The following is an 18,262-nucleotide window of genomic DNA, read 5'->3' as shown; positions in this document are numbered from 1 at the left end:
CGTCTGCGAGGTAGCGCAAGGAAATATATATATATATATATATATATATATATATATATATATATATATATATATATATATATATATATATATATCCATGCAGGAGGGTGAAAGGAGGGCAAGGAATAGAGTAAATTGGAGCGATGTGGTATACCGGGGTTGACGTGCTGTCAGTGGATTGAATCAAGGCATGTGAAGCGTCTGGGGTAAACCATGGAAAGCTGTGTAGGTATGTATATTTGCGTGTGTGGACGTATGTATATACATGTGTATGGGGGGGTGGGTTGGGCCATTTCTTTCGTCTGTTTCCTTGCGCTATCTCGCAAACGCGGGAGACAGCGACAAAGCAAAAAAAAAAAAAATATATATATATATATATATATATATATATATATATATATATATATATATATATATATATATATATATCTTCTTCAAGGAGGCTCCTGCAATTTTCAGGTGGGCTCCTCTGAGGCAACTCTAGGACTCCTTTAATTAGAACCATACAGCACTCCAGCCATCAGCCAAGTCCACCATTTGGACCACAAGTTATGAAGTGTGGCAATGATGTAGGTCCATCCAGAGTAAGTGCAGGCATTTGTGGTGGTGGTGGTCGGTGTCTTCAGCGTACAATAAACATTTTTGGCAAGAAGCCTCTTGAGTAATAAATGAATCTATTCTTGTTATAGTTGAAGAGATGGATGGCGTCCATAATCCAGCGATGCAACTGTAACTCGGGTTTGTCTGGGGAGTGTAGCCTCAGGAGAGTGTATATGTCGAATGGCATAAAGTTCAAGACTGGGTCAAATGGACGGACGTGTTACATCAACGTGGAGCTTGCTCAAGGTGGGATGGGGGATGGCCATTTTCTTTCTTCTTCTTCCACCACAAAATCTTGGTCGTGTGAGGGACTTGGCCAGGGTGATTCATGCGAGACCTGCTGAGAGCGGAGTGGGAGAATTCATCCACCATCGTCTGGGTAATGTGAGGTTATGACGGGCTGGGCGCAGACCTTGGCGTATTCCATCAGGGATGTGAGGGAGGGGGGGATCATGGGGGGTTGACGAGGGGGGGTCCGTTGTCCACTTGCAGGGGTAGGTAGCGACAGGTGAAGTGGGCTTGACACACACGTCTTCGAATCCTGCTATACCTTGATTCCCTCTCCCCCTTCCCCCCTAAGCAATGATATACGTCTAAGTACATTCCCCCCCCCCTCTCCCAAACCCCCACAGCAACCACAAAGGTGAGGGGAATTATAATTCCCCTCACCCCTCAACCTCTCCCCCTTTACAACCACAAGTCAGGGGGACTTAGATGATGTTTCCCTCCCACCCCCACACATTTCCCCCAGCAGCAACCACAAGGCTGGGGGAGGAGGGGTTTAATTCCCCCTCCGCAACCTCTCCTCCTCAACCACCACAAACCAACGCAACATTCAACCAAGTCGTAACCCACGGAACTGATACGATGAGGTCACCATGTGGCTTCCGGGTCAGAGGTCATTTACCGACCTAGGATCATGACGATGATGATGATGACGATGACAATGATGATGATGATGACGATGATGATGATGATGAAGAAGAAGGTGGCTCATGATGACGTCTTCAGCTCGTCCTACTTGGGAAGTGGAGCGGACAGCACAGGTCGACGTGGATGTCAGTCATCATTGCCCCCCCAGCACCCTTACGGCGCGGGGGGGGGGGGGGGGGGGGGGGGGGGGGGGGGGGGGGGGAGGGGGGGGAGACGACGTGAGGGGGAGGGGGGGAGGGGAGAAAGGGAGGGGGGGGAGGAACCCATATATCACACCTTCCTCTCGTCTCCTGGAAAATGAAATCAAGAAATTCCTTTTTTTTCTTTTCCCTCTCCCTCTCCCTCCCTCCCAATATGAATATGGCGGGGGAAGACGCGCAAGGTATTACGTCACACACACACACACACACACACACACACACACACACACACACACACACACACACACACACACACACACACACACACACACAAGCACATGCTTTTAGCTGACCTGATTTTTCCACCATCAGGTCAAGAGAGGTCACGTCACCTCCCCCCCCCCCGGGGGCTGGCTGAGGATATAGACAGTGGGGAGGAGGAGGGGGGTCAATCAAGGTCAAAATTCCACCCCAGGTCACCCTATAACGTGGTTATCTGAGAGTGACCCCCCCCCTCTCTCTCTCTCTCCCCCTTAATTGCAATAAACGTCTATAAAATATGTTAAGTTGACATGGCTGTGTGGATCGCTCCACACACCCCTATATGCTTCTCCCCACACACCACCCCTATATGCTTCTCCCCACACCCCACCCCTATATGCTTCTCCCCACACACCACCCCTATATGCTTCTCCCCACACCCCACCCCTATATGCTTCTCCCCACCCCACCCCTATATGCTTCTCCCCACACCCCACCCCTATATGCTTCTCCCCACACACCACCCCTATATGCTTCTCCCCACACCCCACCCCTATATGCTTCTCCCCACACACCACCCCACTTCATTATACATTAATCAGGGTCAAGGTATGGGGAGAGGAAGAAGGAAGGGGGGGTAGGGGAGTGATGGGAAGGGGTGTAGATATAAAGGGGAGAATAACAGATAAGAACAGGTCAGCTCCGGGAATGTTCTTCAACACGAGGATGTGTTATAGCATGGTGTGTGGGGGTGAGGGGGGGGTGAGTTTACCAAGAGATAACACAAGAGCACGAGAATGTTCATCAGACATCACCAACATGGCGCTGGAAGTGAACAATGAATATAATATAGACCGGGTCCAAGAAAGAATATATAAATATAGAATATATCTTTCTTTCTTTTAAACTATTCGCCATTTCCCGCGTTAGCGAGGTAGCGTTAAGAACAGAGGACTGGGCCTTTTTTGGAATATCCTCACCTGGCCCCCTCTGTTCCTTCTTTTGGAAAATTAAAAAAAAAAAAATTAAAATATATATATATATATATATATATATATATATCTATATATATATATATATATATATATATATATATATATATATATATATATATATATATATATATATACATGTATATATATATATATTATTATTATTTTTATTATACTTTGTCGCTGTCTCCCGCGTTTGCGAGGTAGCGCAAGGAAACAGACGAAAGAAATGGCCCAACCCCCCCCATACACATGTATATACATACGTCCACACACGCAAATATACACACCTACACAGCTTTCCATGGTTTACCCCAGACGCTTCACATGCCTTGATTCAATCCACTGACAGCACGTCAACCCCGGTATACCACATCGCTCCAATTCACTCTATTCCTTGCCCTCCTTTCACCCTCCTGCATGTTCAGGCCCCGATCACACAAAATCTTTTTCACTCCATCTTTCCACCTCCAATTTGGTCTCCCTCTTCTCGTTCCCTCCACCTCCGACACAATATTCTCTTGGTCAATCTTTCCTCACTCATTCTCTCCATGTGGCCAAACCATTTCAAAACACCCTCTTCTGCTCTCTCAACCACGCTCTTTTTATTTCCACACATCTCTCTTACCCTTACGTTACTCACTCGATCAAACCACCTCACACCACACATTGTCCTCAAACATCTCATTTCCAGCACATCCATCCTCCTGCGCACAACTCTATCCATAGTCCACGCCTCGCAACCATACAACATTGTTGGAACCACTATTCCTTCAAACATACCCATTTTTGCTTTCCGAGATAATGTTCTCGACTTCCACACATTCTTCAAGGCCCCCAGAATTTTCGCCCCCTCCCCACCCTATGATCCACTTCCGCTTCCATAGTTCCATCCGCTGCCAGATCCACTCCCAGATATCTAAAACACTTCACTTCCTCCAGTTTTTCTCCATTCAAACTCACCTCCCAATTATATATATATATATATATATAAGGTCAACACGTCAATTACAACACTTACTGAAACTTGTATAGCACAGGGGATACTATAAGAAATCTTATATAGGACTGGGGATTATCCAAATCAAATATATCACTGGGTGTTTACCAAAGGAATATAATATAGTACCTATATTCACCATATTATAGTACTATATAACACTCCTCACCAAATAACTGACAATGGAGTTCACACACACACACAAAAAAAGAAAAAGAGCACCAAGGAAACATTGGGTACAAAAACCCTGGGTACACAAGCGGTGGGTACAAAAACCCTGGGTACACAGACGTTGGGTACAGAAAACGCTGGGTACACAGACGTTGGGTACAGAAAATGCTGGGTACACAGACGTTGGGTACAGAAAACCCTGGGTACACAGACGTTGGGTACAGAAAACGTTGGGTACACAGACATTGGGTACACAGACATTGGGTACACAGACGTTGGGTACAGAAAACGTTGGGTACACAGTCGCTGGGTACAGAAAACGTTGGGTACACAGACGTTGGGTACAGAAAATGCTGGGTACACAGACGTTGGGTACAGAAAACCCTGGGTACACAGACGTTGGGTACAGAAAACGTTGGGTACACAGACATTGGGTACACAGACATTGGGTACACAGACGTTGGGTACAGAAAACGTTGGGTACACAGTCGCTGGGTACAGAAAACGTTGGGTACACAGACGTTGGGTACAGAAAACGCTGGGTACACAGACGTTGGGTCCACAAACGTTGGATATAGAAAACATCGGGTACACAAGCGTTGGGTACAGAAAACGTTGGGTACACAAGCGTTGGGTACAGAAAACGTTGGGTACACAGACGTTGGGTACAGAAAACGTTGGGCACACAAACGTTGGGTACAGAAAACGTTGGGTACAGAAAACATTGAGTACACAAGCGTTGGGTACAGAAAACGTTGGGTAAACACACTTTGGGTACAGAAAACGTTGGGTAAACACACGTTGGGTACAGAAAACGTTGGGTATACAAACGTTGGGTACAGAAAACGTTGGGTAAACACACGTTGGGTACAGAAAACGTTGGGTAAACACACGTTGGGTACAGAAAACGTTGGGTATACAAACGTTGGGTACAGAAAACGTTGGGTAAACACACGTTGGGCACAGAAAACGTTGGGTAAACACACGTTGGGCACAGAAAACGTTGGGTAAACACACGTTGGGCACAGAAAACGTTGGGTAAACACACGTTGGGTACAGAAAACGTTGGGTAAACACACGTTGGGCACAGAAAACGTTGGGTAAACACACGTTGGGCACAGAAAACGTTGGGTAAACACACGTTGGGCACAGAAAACGTTGGGAGCTGTGAAAGCTGACGTTGCGAGAGCCAATACAACTTGCTATTCTAAACCAGGAATTTGAAACTTATTGAAAATCATTAGTTCTGCCTCACATTACGTAAGGGAGAGCCTTGTTTTTGGGCTTCAGGGGTACCAATTACCCTCCTGTTTTCGCACCGACACGGATCCCTATTTGATACCCAATTAAATCTCCCCATTCCTGATGACCAATTAAGTCACCCAATCAGCTGACAACTGGCATATATATATATATATATATATATATATATATGTCCATAATAGATGATGTCAGAACAACTGTGTAACTTGCTTTCACATGGTACAATATGGTACAATACAGCCTTTGTACCGTCGACCTGTACCTCATGTCCTGTAGGATACTACTGTATCAGAATCATGTACCACAGACCTGACCTGCAGCTCTGTACCATACACCTGTATCATAACCCAGTAGTGTTGTGGTATAACCCCGCGTCATAATCGGTAAAGTACCTTATGGTTCAGTACCTTAACTTTCCGCCACAGATCTTGTCCCTTAACGACAGTACTACGCCGTGGTGATTACCTGTGAACTACTCTCGCCTCTCTGCATCATAATCCTGTACGTTAACCTGTGCCGTAATCCTGCAAAACATTCAAGCGTCACACCACCGTCACATAGCTCTGTACTACAAAATTTTACTACAGTGCTGTACCGAGGCTCCGTAACCTCATTCTGTACCATATTTCTGTACCACAGGCCTGTAATGTAGCCCTGTACCGCGTGCCATAATCATGTACCATATTTCCCTACCGTATTCTTTTGACTCGATGATAAATAAACATCCTTCTGAGCACCAGGAAAATGTGTGTTCCTCATTCTGATGTGTAGGAATAACTTGACCTTTCAGTTTTCAGGAAAAACAAAACCAACCTACTTTCGAACTCTTACGAAATTCTGAACCTCTTTTTTTGGACTCTAAGAAAGAGCGTGAAGCCAAATTCAAATTCCTGGAGGTGAAAAAAAAAAAGTGAATCCTCTTCTGGGTTCAGGGGAATCTGAATCTACATTTGGACTCTGGGTGGGAGAAAAAAAAATTGACTGAATCTACTTTTGGAATGCAGGAATCTGGTCCCAGTCTAAATTCAGGAACTCCAGGAAAAAAAAAAAAAAGTGAACCAATAATAAGGGTTTATTATTGACCTGGGACAGAGGGGTCTGCCCACATGGGAGAGAGAGAGAGAGAGAGAGAGAGAGAGAGAGAGAGAGAGAGAGAGAGAGAGAGAGTCAAAGCAAATCTTCGTAACGAATAAGGTCAATATATATATATATATATATATATATATATATATATATATATATATATATATATATATATATATATATTTATATATATATATATATTCTTTCTTTTAAACTATTCGCCATTTCCCGCGTTAGCGAGGTAGCACTAAGAACAGAGGACTGGGCCTTTTTTGGAATATCCTCACCTGGCCCTCTTCTCTGTTCCTTCTTTTGGAAAATTTAAAAAAAAAAACGAGAGGGGAGGATTTCCAGCCCCCCGCTCCCTCCCCTTTTAGTCGCCTTCTACGACACGCAGGGAATACGTGGGAAGTATTCTTAATCCCCTATCCCCATGGATAATATATATATATATATATATATATATATATATATATATATATATATATATATATATATATATATATAAAAGGCGACTAAAAGGGAGGGAGCGGGGGGCTGGAAATCCTCCCCCCTCATTATTTTTTTTTTTTTTAATTTTCCAAAAGGAACAGAGAAGGGGGCCAGGTGAGGATATTCCCTCAAAGGCCCAGTTCTCTGTTCTTAACGCTACCTCGCTAACGTGGGAAATGGCGAATAGTTCGAAAAAAAAAAATATATTCTTTACTCGAAAGAAGCCCCCAATGACCTGCTACGTGGAGCAGCGCAGCACTGGTCTGCTAAAGGTTTAGGAGCGAGGTACCATCTCACACCAGGATGTTTTCTTTAACTAAAAATAATAAGAATAAGAGTACTCCATACACCTTACCACTTCACCAAACCAGTCTTGAAATACATATAAACCTACGAATCCACGTACAAAATCTATTGCAAACTATGACGTAAAACACGCGTGACTCTAATGATACAACAAACAAGTTACAATTGCAAACTTTTCAACCCAGGAACGATACGTGCAATGAAGAGTATTAGCGGTACACTAATATATATATATTCTCCCCCCCACCTAAGCTTGCAGGGAAGCTGGTGTGGTTGCACGTGGCTTTCATGAGACATGGCTGCCCCGCCCACGGAGAGGGGCGCACAACCCCGGCCCAGGGGGCGACCAGAGATGGTCCCATGACATCCAACATCAGTTAACGTCAGGTTGCCTCCTGCACACCGATCACCATGGCCGATTCCACACGACCGTAATAATATACGTGTATTTCTTTTGCCGTGCATATTCGCCATTTCCCGCGTCAGCGAGGTAGCGTCAAGAACAGATGACTGGGCCTTAGAGGTAAAAAAAATCCTCGCTTGGCCCCCGACTGTGTTCCTTTTTTTTTTGGAAAAGTAAAACAGGAGGGAAGGATTTCCAGCCTCCTGCTCCCTCCCCTTTTAGTCGCCTTCTAAGACACTCAGGGAATACTTGTGAAGTATTCAATCTTCCCTATCCCTAGTATATATATATATATATATATATATATATATATATATATATATATATATATATATATATATATATATATATATATATATATATAAAATAATAGTAATAATAATAATAATAATAATAATAATTATAATAATAATAATAATAATAATAATAATAATAATAATAATAATAATAATAATAATGATAATAATAATTACTTATACCTTTTATAATCTCTAATCATTATTATTATTAATCATCAAGAGACCAAATTACATCTAATTACGTCAATGAAAGGTCTATCTATGGCAGGAACTCTTCTCCATAAGCTGTTCATAATTCATAAGCTCACCCCATCCAACTATTTATATATAAATCGTCCATTTTCACTTATATTAAACTCGCGTCTGAACCCTGCAAAGAACTCTATTCTGACGTAGGAGATCGCCTTAATGAGTTCCCGGAGTTCATAATTACAATTAAAACCATTCCTAGTGGTGAGCTACGCCACTCAAACCAAACTATAGAAATATATATAAAGCGAAAGAATCTGGGAAAGACTAAAAACAACCACATGGACAATAGATACCCCTACCTTATTAACCTCTGATCAAGTACATAATAAGGCCGCGGGCGTATAATTAAGAGAACAATAGAGGTGGACTATGTTTCCGGAATGATATGCACTTAACCCCGCGACCACACACTTTCCCGCCATAATCCAGTCAATATTGGCATTCTGAGATACTTGCCAGGTAGCGCTCATACCACCCAAATTCATTAATGTTTATGCATTCCACTGTCTTTATATACCCATTACGATCATATCATCTACAAACCTTAATGATATATATGACTCCTATTTTTCTACATCAGTCATCAAGTTAGGGAGCTTTAGATTTGGGTTGTAAATATTAATCATGATATGGCATCACCTATCTCTTCCCCCCCCTCCACCAACACGGGGGCTTTGCGCGCCAAACAGTTTTAACCCGGCACAAGAGCCCAAATTGCAACGAGATAAACCCTCTTTATCTCTCCTGGATTTCGTAGTTTGCTATTGAAACAAGACGGTGCGGTGAGGGATCAGCGAACCAATATACAAACTTGAGAAGAAAGGCCCAGTTATCACCACGAAAGTTTAGAGTTCAAGAGACGAAGGGAAAACTCCAAAAAAGAAAAAAAATGGATACAGGAATTATCTACCTAAGGATCATATATATATATATATATATATATATATATATATATATATATATATATATATATGATCCTATCATATATATATATATATATATATATATATATATATATATATATATATATATATATATATATATATAATATATATATATATATATATATATATATATATATATATATATATATATATATATATATATATATATATATACCCCAGACTGGGATTATATTATTAAGACAATAAGATGAACTGGTCAGTAATGGAAAAAAAAGTGTCTTCATATAATATAATTCAGTTTTAGAAAAACACTTGGGAATCGATATCATCCCGTTTTCTATACGTCAATATTTCTAATTCTTCCAGGACAGAGAAATAATTGTTGGATAATCTAAGAGATCCCTTTCAAAGCTCAAGAAGTTCCCTCAGTCTCCATATAATATTAATAACACTCAAAATTCACGATACTTAAACCTGGTGTTGGATGCAGCAATTCCTCGAAGAAATACAAGACGTTCCAAAAATGTTTTGCATCTCAAATGCCTACGATATTGATAGTCAAATCATGATATAAATATTTATGGAATTTCATGATATGATAACCATAGACTAACCCAGGATATGAATCTCATTATCATAAATTAATGTAAATGAAAAGTTCAGATTTTTTTTTATAGTTTACATTAATTCTACGTTTCGTTTTCATTCAAAGAAAACGTGAAAATGAGAGAACAGTACTTGATAACAACTGTATATGAAGGCACCAATGACAGGAAGAGAACGGACGGTCTCGTCCAATCAGCGTCAAGGTGGTATCATCGGTGTCTAATCAGCGTCGAGGTATTCTGACTGTCCAATCAGCGTCAAGGTGGTATCGGAATTGTCCAATCAGCGTCAAGATGGTATCCTCACTGCTTTCTATGATACTTAATCAGTAGTTGGCTACGATCTGCGTCGTCCAATCAGCGTCACGGGGCTGTGAGCAAACCACACACACACACACACACACACACCCAAACACACACACAACCACACACACACACACACACAGCCATACACACACACACACCTACACACACACACACCCATACACACACACACACACAACCATACACACACACACACCCATACACACACACACACACACAACCATACACACACACACACACAAACACACACACAGCCATACACACACACACACACACACACACACAGACACACACACACACACATACATAAATACTACACTTCCTACACCCTGTAGCACCACACCCACCCTCCCACACCCCATCTTACACAGACCGCCACAACCACACACTCACACATTCATGAGACCACGATGGATGGCCAGTACTCGACATAGAGACTAATGAATACCAATATCTATATATCCCTCGCCACCTCTTTACGCACGGCGGGTCACCTAACGACATTTTCCAGGCCAGGGAACACAACCCCCCCCTCCCCCCACCGTAGGTCAAAGGTCATGATTTATATTATCTTTGTGTGTGGGGGTGTGTGGGGTGTGTGGGGGGGAAGAAGCCTCTCCGTAACACACACACTGTTCTATTATTATGATATCATCTGACTCTCACATGATTGGCTGTGCTATAACAACCAGTTATCACATGTTTATATAGTTCAGTGTATATACCACACAGCTTATATATATATATATATATATATATATATATATATATATATATATATATATATATATATATATATATATATATACCTGCCTACAGGATATCTGAGGGCGTATAAAATGTACTGTAATACGCCACACTGCGTATTACTGGGTTATCTCTCTCTCTCTCTCTCTCTCTCTCTCTCTCTCTCTCTCTCTCTCTCTCTCTCTCTCTCTCTCTCTCTCTCTCTCTCTCTCTCTCTCTCAAACAAGACATTAATGTATGAGATATAAGAACAGCAATGAAAATATGTGACGACACATGTCACCCTCTACTGACCACCACCTATTATACCCTAAGGTTTAAATAACCCACATTTCAGTAATACTACGATTAAAACTCTATGTGACAACCGACCGATATTACATAAAAATAACATTAACAACAGCTACATGTTAAAAATGTTAACAATAGCTCCATTTGTTATGAATGTTAACAATAACTCCATGTTATAAATGTTAACAATAGCTTCATTTGTTATAAATGTTAACAATAACTCCATGTTATACATGTTAACAATAGCTCCATTTGTTATGAATGTTAACAATAACTCCATGTTATACATGTTAACAATAGCTCCATTTGTTATGAATGTTAACAATAACTCCATGTTATACATGTTAACAATAGCTCCATTTGTTATGAATGTTAACAATAACTCCATGTTATACATGTTAACAACAGCTCCATTTGTTATAAATGTTAACAATAACTCCATGTTATACATGTTAACAATAGCTCCATTTGTTATGAATGTTAACAATAACTCCATGTTATACATGTTAACAATAGCTCCATTTGTTATAAATGTTAACAATAACTCCATGTTATACATGTTAACAACAGCTCCATTTGTTATGAATGTTAACAATAACTCCATGTTATACATGTTAACAATAGCTCCATTTGTTATGAATGTTAACAATAACTCCATGTTATACATGTTAACAACAGCTCCATTTGTTATGAATGTTAACAATAACTCCATGTTATACATGTTAACAATAGCTCCATTTGTTATAAATGTTAACAATAACTCCATGTTATACATGTTAACAATAGCTCCATTTGTTATGAATGTTAACAATAACTCCATGTTATACATGTTAACAACAGCTCCATTTGTTATAAATGTTAACAATAACTCCATGTTATACATGTTAACAACAGCTCCATTTGTTATGAATGTTAACAATAACTCCATGTTATACATGTTAACAGCTCCATTTGTTATGAATGTTAACACTAACTCCATTTATGAATGTTAACAATGACCACTTGCTATGTTAACAATAACTCCACTTACAATAGATATTAACAATAACTCCATGTTATACATGTTAACAATGACCACTTGCTATGTTAACAATAACTCCACTTACAATAGATATTAACAATAACTCCATGTTATACATGTTAACAATGACCACTTGCTATGTTAACAATAACTCCACTTACAATAAATATTAACAATAACTCCATGTTATACATGTTAACAATGACCACTTGCTATGTTAACAATAACTCCATTTGCTATAAATGTTAACAATAACTCCACTGTTCCTCAATTAACTACGGACCAACAAGAGAAAACGTCTATGTAAACTTGGTCTTCACAAAGAACATGGCTCTCTCTTGTGTGTGTGTATATAGTCTTCAAAATTATCGTTAACACCTGAAGAACGACTTCATTTACTTCTTTAACAGGTGGTTACCTTAACTCGTTGGCCTTGACAGCCTTAACGACCCTACCAAAACGACACGCCTTGAGCGTAGGTAACCAAACAACCATTTTCTGCAACTTTCAACACAGAACTTAAAATACAACAGAAAACGGTGCTGAATTTGATTACTTCAGCCTCAATTGTCACAAAACAATCTAGAAAGTTCAATGAAAAGATTGCGCAATTAATTCAGAATAATAGATTTAAGTACACTGATGGATCCACCAATAGGAGGCAACTTCATCCAACCATGGGAAAGGTCGTTAGGGCAACGGTTCCACTTAACGAGGGACTAACAGAAGAAAATGGGAATGACATTAAAACTTTGATGCGAGATTCGTTAATATCATATATTCATGATTTTCAAGTCGTAATTATCTCAAGACTTAATGGAAATGTGTCTTCTAAGAATTTTCTCTTTGATGACTTAAGTTGGTGCAGCAAGTTGCCATACGCCGCCATCAAGCGGTTATCCATAAGTTGTTAGTTGCCATACGCCGCCATCAAGCAGTTATCCATGTTATTAGTTGCCATACGCCGCCATCAAGCAGTTATCCATGTTATTAGTTGCCATACGCCGCCATCAAGCGGTTATCCATAAGTTGTTAGTTGCCATACGCCGCCATCAAGCGGTTATCCATAAGTTGTTAGTTGCCATACGCCGCCATCAAGCGGTTATCCATAAGTTGTTAGTTGCCATACGCCGCCATCAAGCGGTTATCCATAAGTTGTTAGTTGCTATACGCCGCCATCAAGCGGTTATCCGTCAGTGTTGTCAGTTGCCATACGTCGCCATCAAGCGGTTACCCGTAAATGCCGTCGTTGCCATACGCCGCCATCAAGCGGTTATCCATGAGTTGTTAGTTGCCATGCGTCGCCATCAAGCGGTTATCCACAAGAGTTGTTAGTTGCCATGCGCCGCCATCAAGCAGTTATCCGTAAATGTTGTCAGTTGCCCCACACTGCCATCACCAGGGCATTCGTATATATATATATATATATATATATATATATATATATATATATATATATATATTTTTTTTTTTTTTTTTTTTTTTTTTTTTTTTTTATACTTTGTCGCTGTCTCCCGCGTTTGCGAGGTAGCGCAAGGAAACAGACGAAAGAAATGGCCCAACCCACCCCCCATACACATGTACATACACACGTCCACACACGCAAATATACATACCTACACAGCTTTCCATGGTTTACCCCAGACGCTTCACATGCCTTGATTCAATCCACTGACAGCACGTCAACCCCTGTATACCACATCGCTCCAATTCACTCTATTCCTTGCCCTCCTTTCACCCTCCTGCATGTTCAGGCCCCGATCACACAAAATCTTTTTCACTCCATCTTTCCACCTCCAATTTGGTCTCCCTCTTCTCCTCGTTCCCTCCACCTCCGACACATATATCCTCTTGGTCAATCTTTCCTCACTCATTCTCTCCATGTGCCCAAACCATTTCAAAACACCCTCTTCTGCTCTCTCAACCACGCTCTTTTTATTTCCACACATCTCTCTTACCCTTACGTTACTTACTCGATCAAACCACCTCACACCACACATTTTCCTCAAACATCTCATTTCCAGCACATCCATCCTCCTGCGCACATCTCTATCCATAGCCCACGCCTCGCAACCATACAACATTGTTGGTACCACTATTCCTTCAAACATACCCATTTTTGCTTTCCGAGATAATGTTCTCGACTTCCACACATTTTTCAAGGCTCCCAAAATTTTCGCCCCCTCCCCCACCCTATGATCCACTTCCGCTTCCATGGTTCCATCCGCTGACAGATCCACTCCCAGATATCTAAAACACTTCACTTCCTCCAGTTTTTCTCCATTCAAACTCACCTCCCAATTGACTTGACCCTCACCCCTACTGTACCTAATAACCTTGCTCTTATTCACATTTACTCTTAACTTTCTTCTTCCACACACTTTACCAAACTCAGTCACCAGCTTCTGCAGTTTCTCACATGAATCAGCCACCAGCGCTGTATCATCAGCGAACAACAACTGACTCACTTCCCAAGCTCTCTCATCCCCAACAGACTTCATACTTGCCCCTCTTTCCAAAACTCTTGCATTTACCTCCCTAACAACCCCATCCATAAACAAATTAAACAACCATGGAGACATCACACACCCCTGCCGCAAACCTACATTCACTGAGAACCAATCACTTTCCTCTCTTCCTACACGTACACATGCCTTACATCCTCGATAAAAACTTTTCACTGCTTCTAACAACTTGCCTCCCACACCATATATTCTTAATACCTTCCACAGAGCATCTCTATCAACTCTATCATATGCCTTCTCCAGATCCATAAATGCTACATACAAATCCATTTGCTTTTCTAAGTATTTCTCACATACATTCTTCAAAGCAAACACCTGATCCACACATCCTCTACCACTTCTGAAACCGCACTGCTCTTCCCCAATCTGATGCTCTGTACATGCCTTCACCCTCTCAATCAATACCCTCCCATATAATTTACCAGGAATACTCAACAAACTTATACCTCTGTAATTTGAGCACTCACTCTTATCCCCTTTGCCTTTGTACAATGGCACTATGCACGCATTCCGCCAATCCTCAGGCACCTCACCATGAGTCATACATACATTAAATAACCTTACCAACCAGTCAACAATACAGTCACCCCCTTTTTTAATAAATTCCACTGCAATACCATCCAAACCTGCTGCCTTGCCGGCTTTCATCTTCCGCAAAGCTTTTACTACCTCTTCTCTGTTTACCAAATCATTTTCCCTAACCCTCTCACTTTGCACACCACCTCGACCAAAACACCCTATATCTGCCACTCTGTCATCAGACACATTCAACAAACCTTCAAAATACTCATTCCATCTCCTTCTCACATCACCGCTACTTGTTATCACTTGTTATATATATATATATATATATATATATATATATATATATATATATATATATATATATATATATATATTGCTAGTTGTTGCGTGAATATATCTGGCATTGACTCTATATATGGTATAACCAGTGGCGTAAATTCTTACATAAAGGTGAGCGGCAGTTATTCTTACATGAACAATATTGTCCACATTGCAAGGCAGGGAAACACCTAACCTAATAGTCTCCACTCGGTTGGGATAGATTGGCTTTTAACTCCCGTAAGAATTGGCAAGAAAATAAGTAACCAATAACTAAGTGCATTACGCCAACAGCCAATGAACGGCGGGAGCGAAATATTCCATCGTCCAATGAGCGCTCAGAGGGCATAAAGTATTAGCCAATCAATGCCCCCTTTTTTTTTTAAGCCATTAAATACCAAATGATTTAGAATTAGCTCATCATATCTTACATTCTGAACAGAACAAGAAATAAACAGACAAATATACAGATGGATCCGATTCTCAACATCATTTACGAAATATCGGTAAATGACACAATCCGTGCGACTTCACTCCGTTTCGAACGCGCACGGCCCAAGTCGCAACCGACCAATCACAAACGCTGCCTTTTTCCCCCGTAAAAAAAATTTCATCTCATGATGGGCAAATGTCTTTACTGGGAGAATTCACGGAATATCTGTATCATTCCAGGGCGGCAACTTGATTCAGCAGCAATAAGCTGACCCGTGGAGGGTGTTTACCTTGCTCTCACTTATTGTTGGTGCTTCAATGAATGCGAACGGCGTGACGTCATCGATTGTTTACGTTCTTTACGACTCCCCTCCGACGCTTCCGGGTCAGAAGGGCATATTATTCTCAAGGAGACGACTCCATTACACGTTCACCAAGTTGGTAATTCTTAAGAAATAAATGTAAAAGGATTTTAGAAAAGCACACACACACACACACACCAACAAACACTACTACATATTAAGAAATTAATGAATTTATCAGATAAAGTTAATTGCCCCAGGACCCCATGAAAGGCTACTCGAGTTATTCCAGCTTCCCTTTTTCTAAGTAGCTCCTGCGCTACTTTCTTTAGCAGGGAAATGCGGACTCCATTGGAGCAAGTTTCGCAAGCTTACGGTGATATATATATATATATATATATATATGTATATATATATATATATATATATATATATATATATATATATATATATATATATATATGTGTGTGTGTGTGTGTGTGTGTGTGTGTGTGTGTAAAATAAAAGATTGAGAGAGAATTCCATAGTATTACCACTTTGCCTAGTTAGATAATTATCCTTAATAATTCGCCGGTTTTAATATAAATACACTTTCAACACTGGAAAAAAAAATATCCTCAAAATATTTAACAATTCGTTTTCTTTACGATGATTATTTCCTCCTTAACCAGGTTCCGTTTTCTTCATCTACAAGGTAGATATAAACTTTCCTCAGAGACTATTTGAATTTCCTTCATTATGGCTTAAATTCTTTATTAGAATAATCTCACCAGACAGAAGTAATTTCTTCCTGTGAAATCAATACTTGATCCATCACAATAAACAACTTCCTCTTAAGGTTTTTATTTTGACGGTTCAATATTTTTCTTCCCTAAAAACACCCCATAATTTTTTCCCTCATCAGGATTAATTCTTTCCCTTGAAAGAAAATTATTTCCCTTCCCTTTTTTTTCTGGCGTCCGTAGATGAGTGACGTAACTGGAACCCGGATGTCAGCTTACAGTGTTATTTACTCTAGCCTCTGTCAACAATGCTACGTCAAATGTATGAACTTCTACCCCGCCCGTCAACACGTGGGCCATCAAGCGCACAACCCGCCAACTGTAACGGTTTTTAACGGAATTCCAAGATGGCGGAATTTTTGAAATGCCTTATTCCGAAACGATGTAGACAAACATGGCTCAGGTGATTGGAGGTACAAAAAAATAAAAAAGATATGTATATCTCGTCTCAATGGCTGCCTTGGAGGGAGGGGAGGTGTTAGTTTTGTAGGAAGTGAAGAACTGAGGAAGATGGCGTCTGGAGGGTTCTTTTGGAGTGATGACTTGGAGGGTTTTGAAGAAGACATTAGCATGAGTTTGTAGGAGGGTTTCTACAAGTGTTGTCTGGATGGACTGTGTTTTGTAGGATTTGAAGACTTTGTGAAGAATTGGTAAGAAAGTTGTAGTTAGGAAGGCTATATTATTCATAGGAATATAGGAGTACAGTTCCCTCCAGGCATTTCTCGCTCCAAGGGACTACATTGCCCTGCTCCTGTGTGGAGCGCACCTTCGAAGCTGCAGAAACGCCATCAAAAGGGACGCTGGGTTTATATAATTAATAAATGAATTGTATACAAATTACTGTATATAGCCCAAGGACCCCTTTTAGAGAGATCTTGTGGCTTCAAGATGCGCTCCAATAAGGAGCAGGGAAATAATGGACCCCTTCGGAGTGAGGCGTTCCACAAGACTGTACTCCTTTTTTGGTTCCCTAATGACGTAATACAGCCTCAGCGAAGGTGACTTTTCACTCGCGGCGTAACCACAAATGGGCCAAGTCCCACGAAATTGGACAAAAATTACCTTATCTTCATCACTCTTCCATAACTTCTACCAGGCTGGTCCTACTGGCGTGAAGTTTGACCCACACCTTCATGACACCACTGGCCATAACCACACACAATACCAAGACCCAATCCTATATATGTGAACATTTATAACTCTTTATAAATACGTCAACACAACCATCCCATCCCCTCAGAGATGTCAGGAAGCATTCAAAAACAAAAGACTGTCAACTGAAATTCTCTC

At 40.7% G+C, this 18,262-nt stretch overlaps 1 protein-coding gene across 2 annotated transcripts in view; it reads right to left on the bottom strand.

Annotated features, from left to right (window-relative positions):
• Nucleotides 1–18,262, bottom strand: part of Atg17 (autophagy-related 17) — a 176,604-nt gene that overhangs the window by 121,119 nt on the left and 37,223 nt on the right. The gene's annotated exons all lie outside the window — the stretch shown is intronic.

This window comes from Panulirus ornatus, chromosome 55 (assembly GCF_036320965.1).
Source record: "Panulirus ornatus isolate Po-2019 chromosome 55, ASM3632096v1, whole genome shotgun sequence".
Lineage (NCBI taxonomy): Eukaryota > Metazoa > Arthropoda > Malacostraca > Decapoda > Palinuridae > Panulirus > Panulirus ornatus.
The sequence above is the reverse complement of the archived record's forward strand: the minus strand, read 5'-3'. Positions and strand labels throughout refer to the sequence as shown.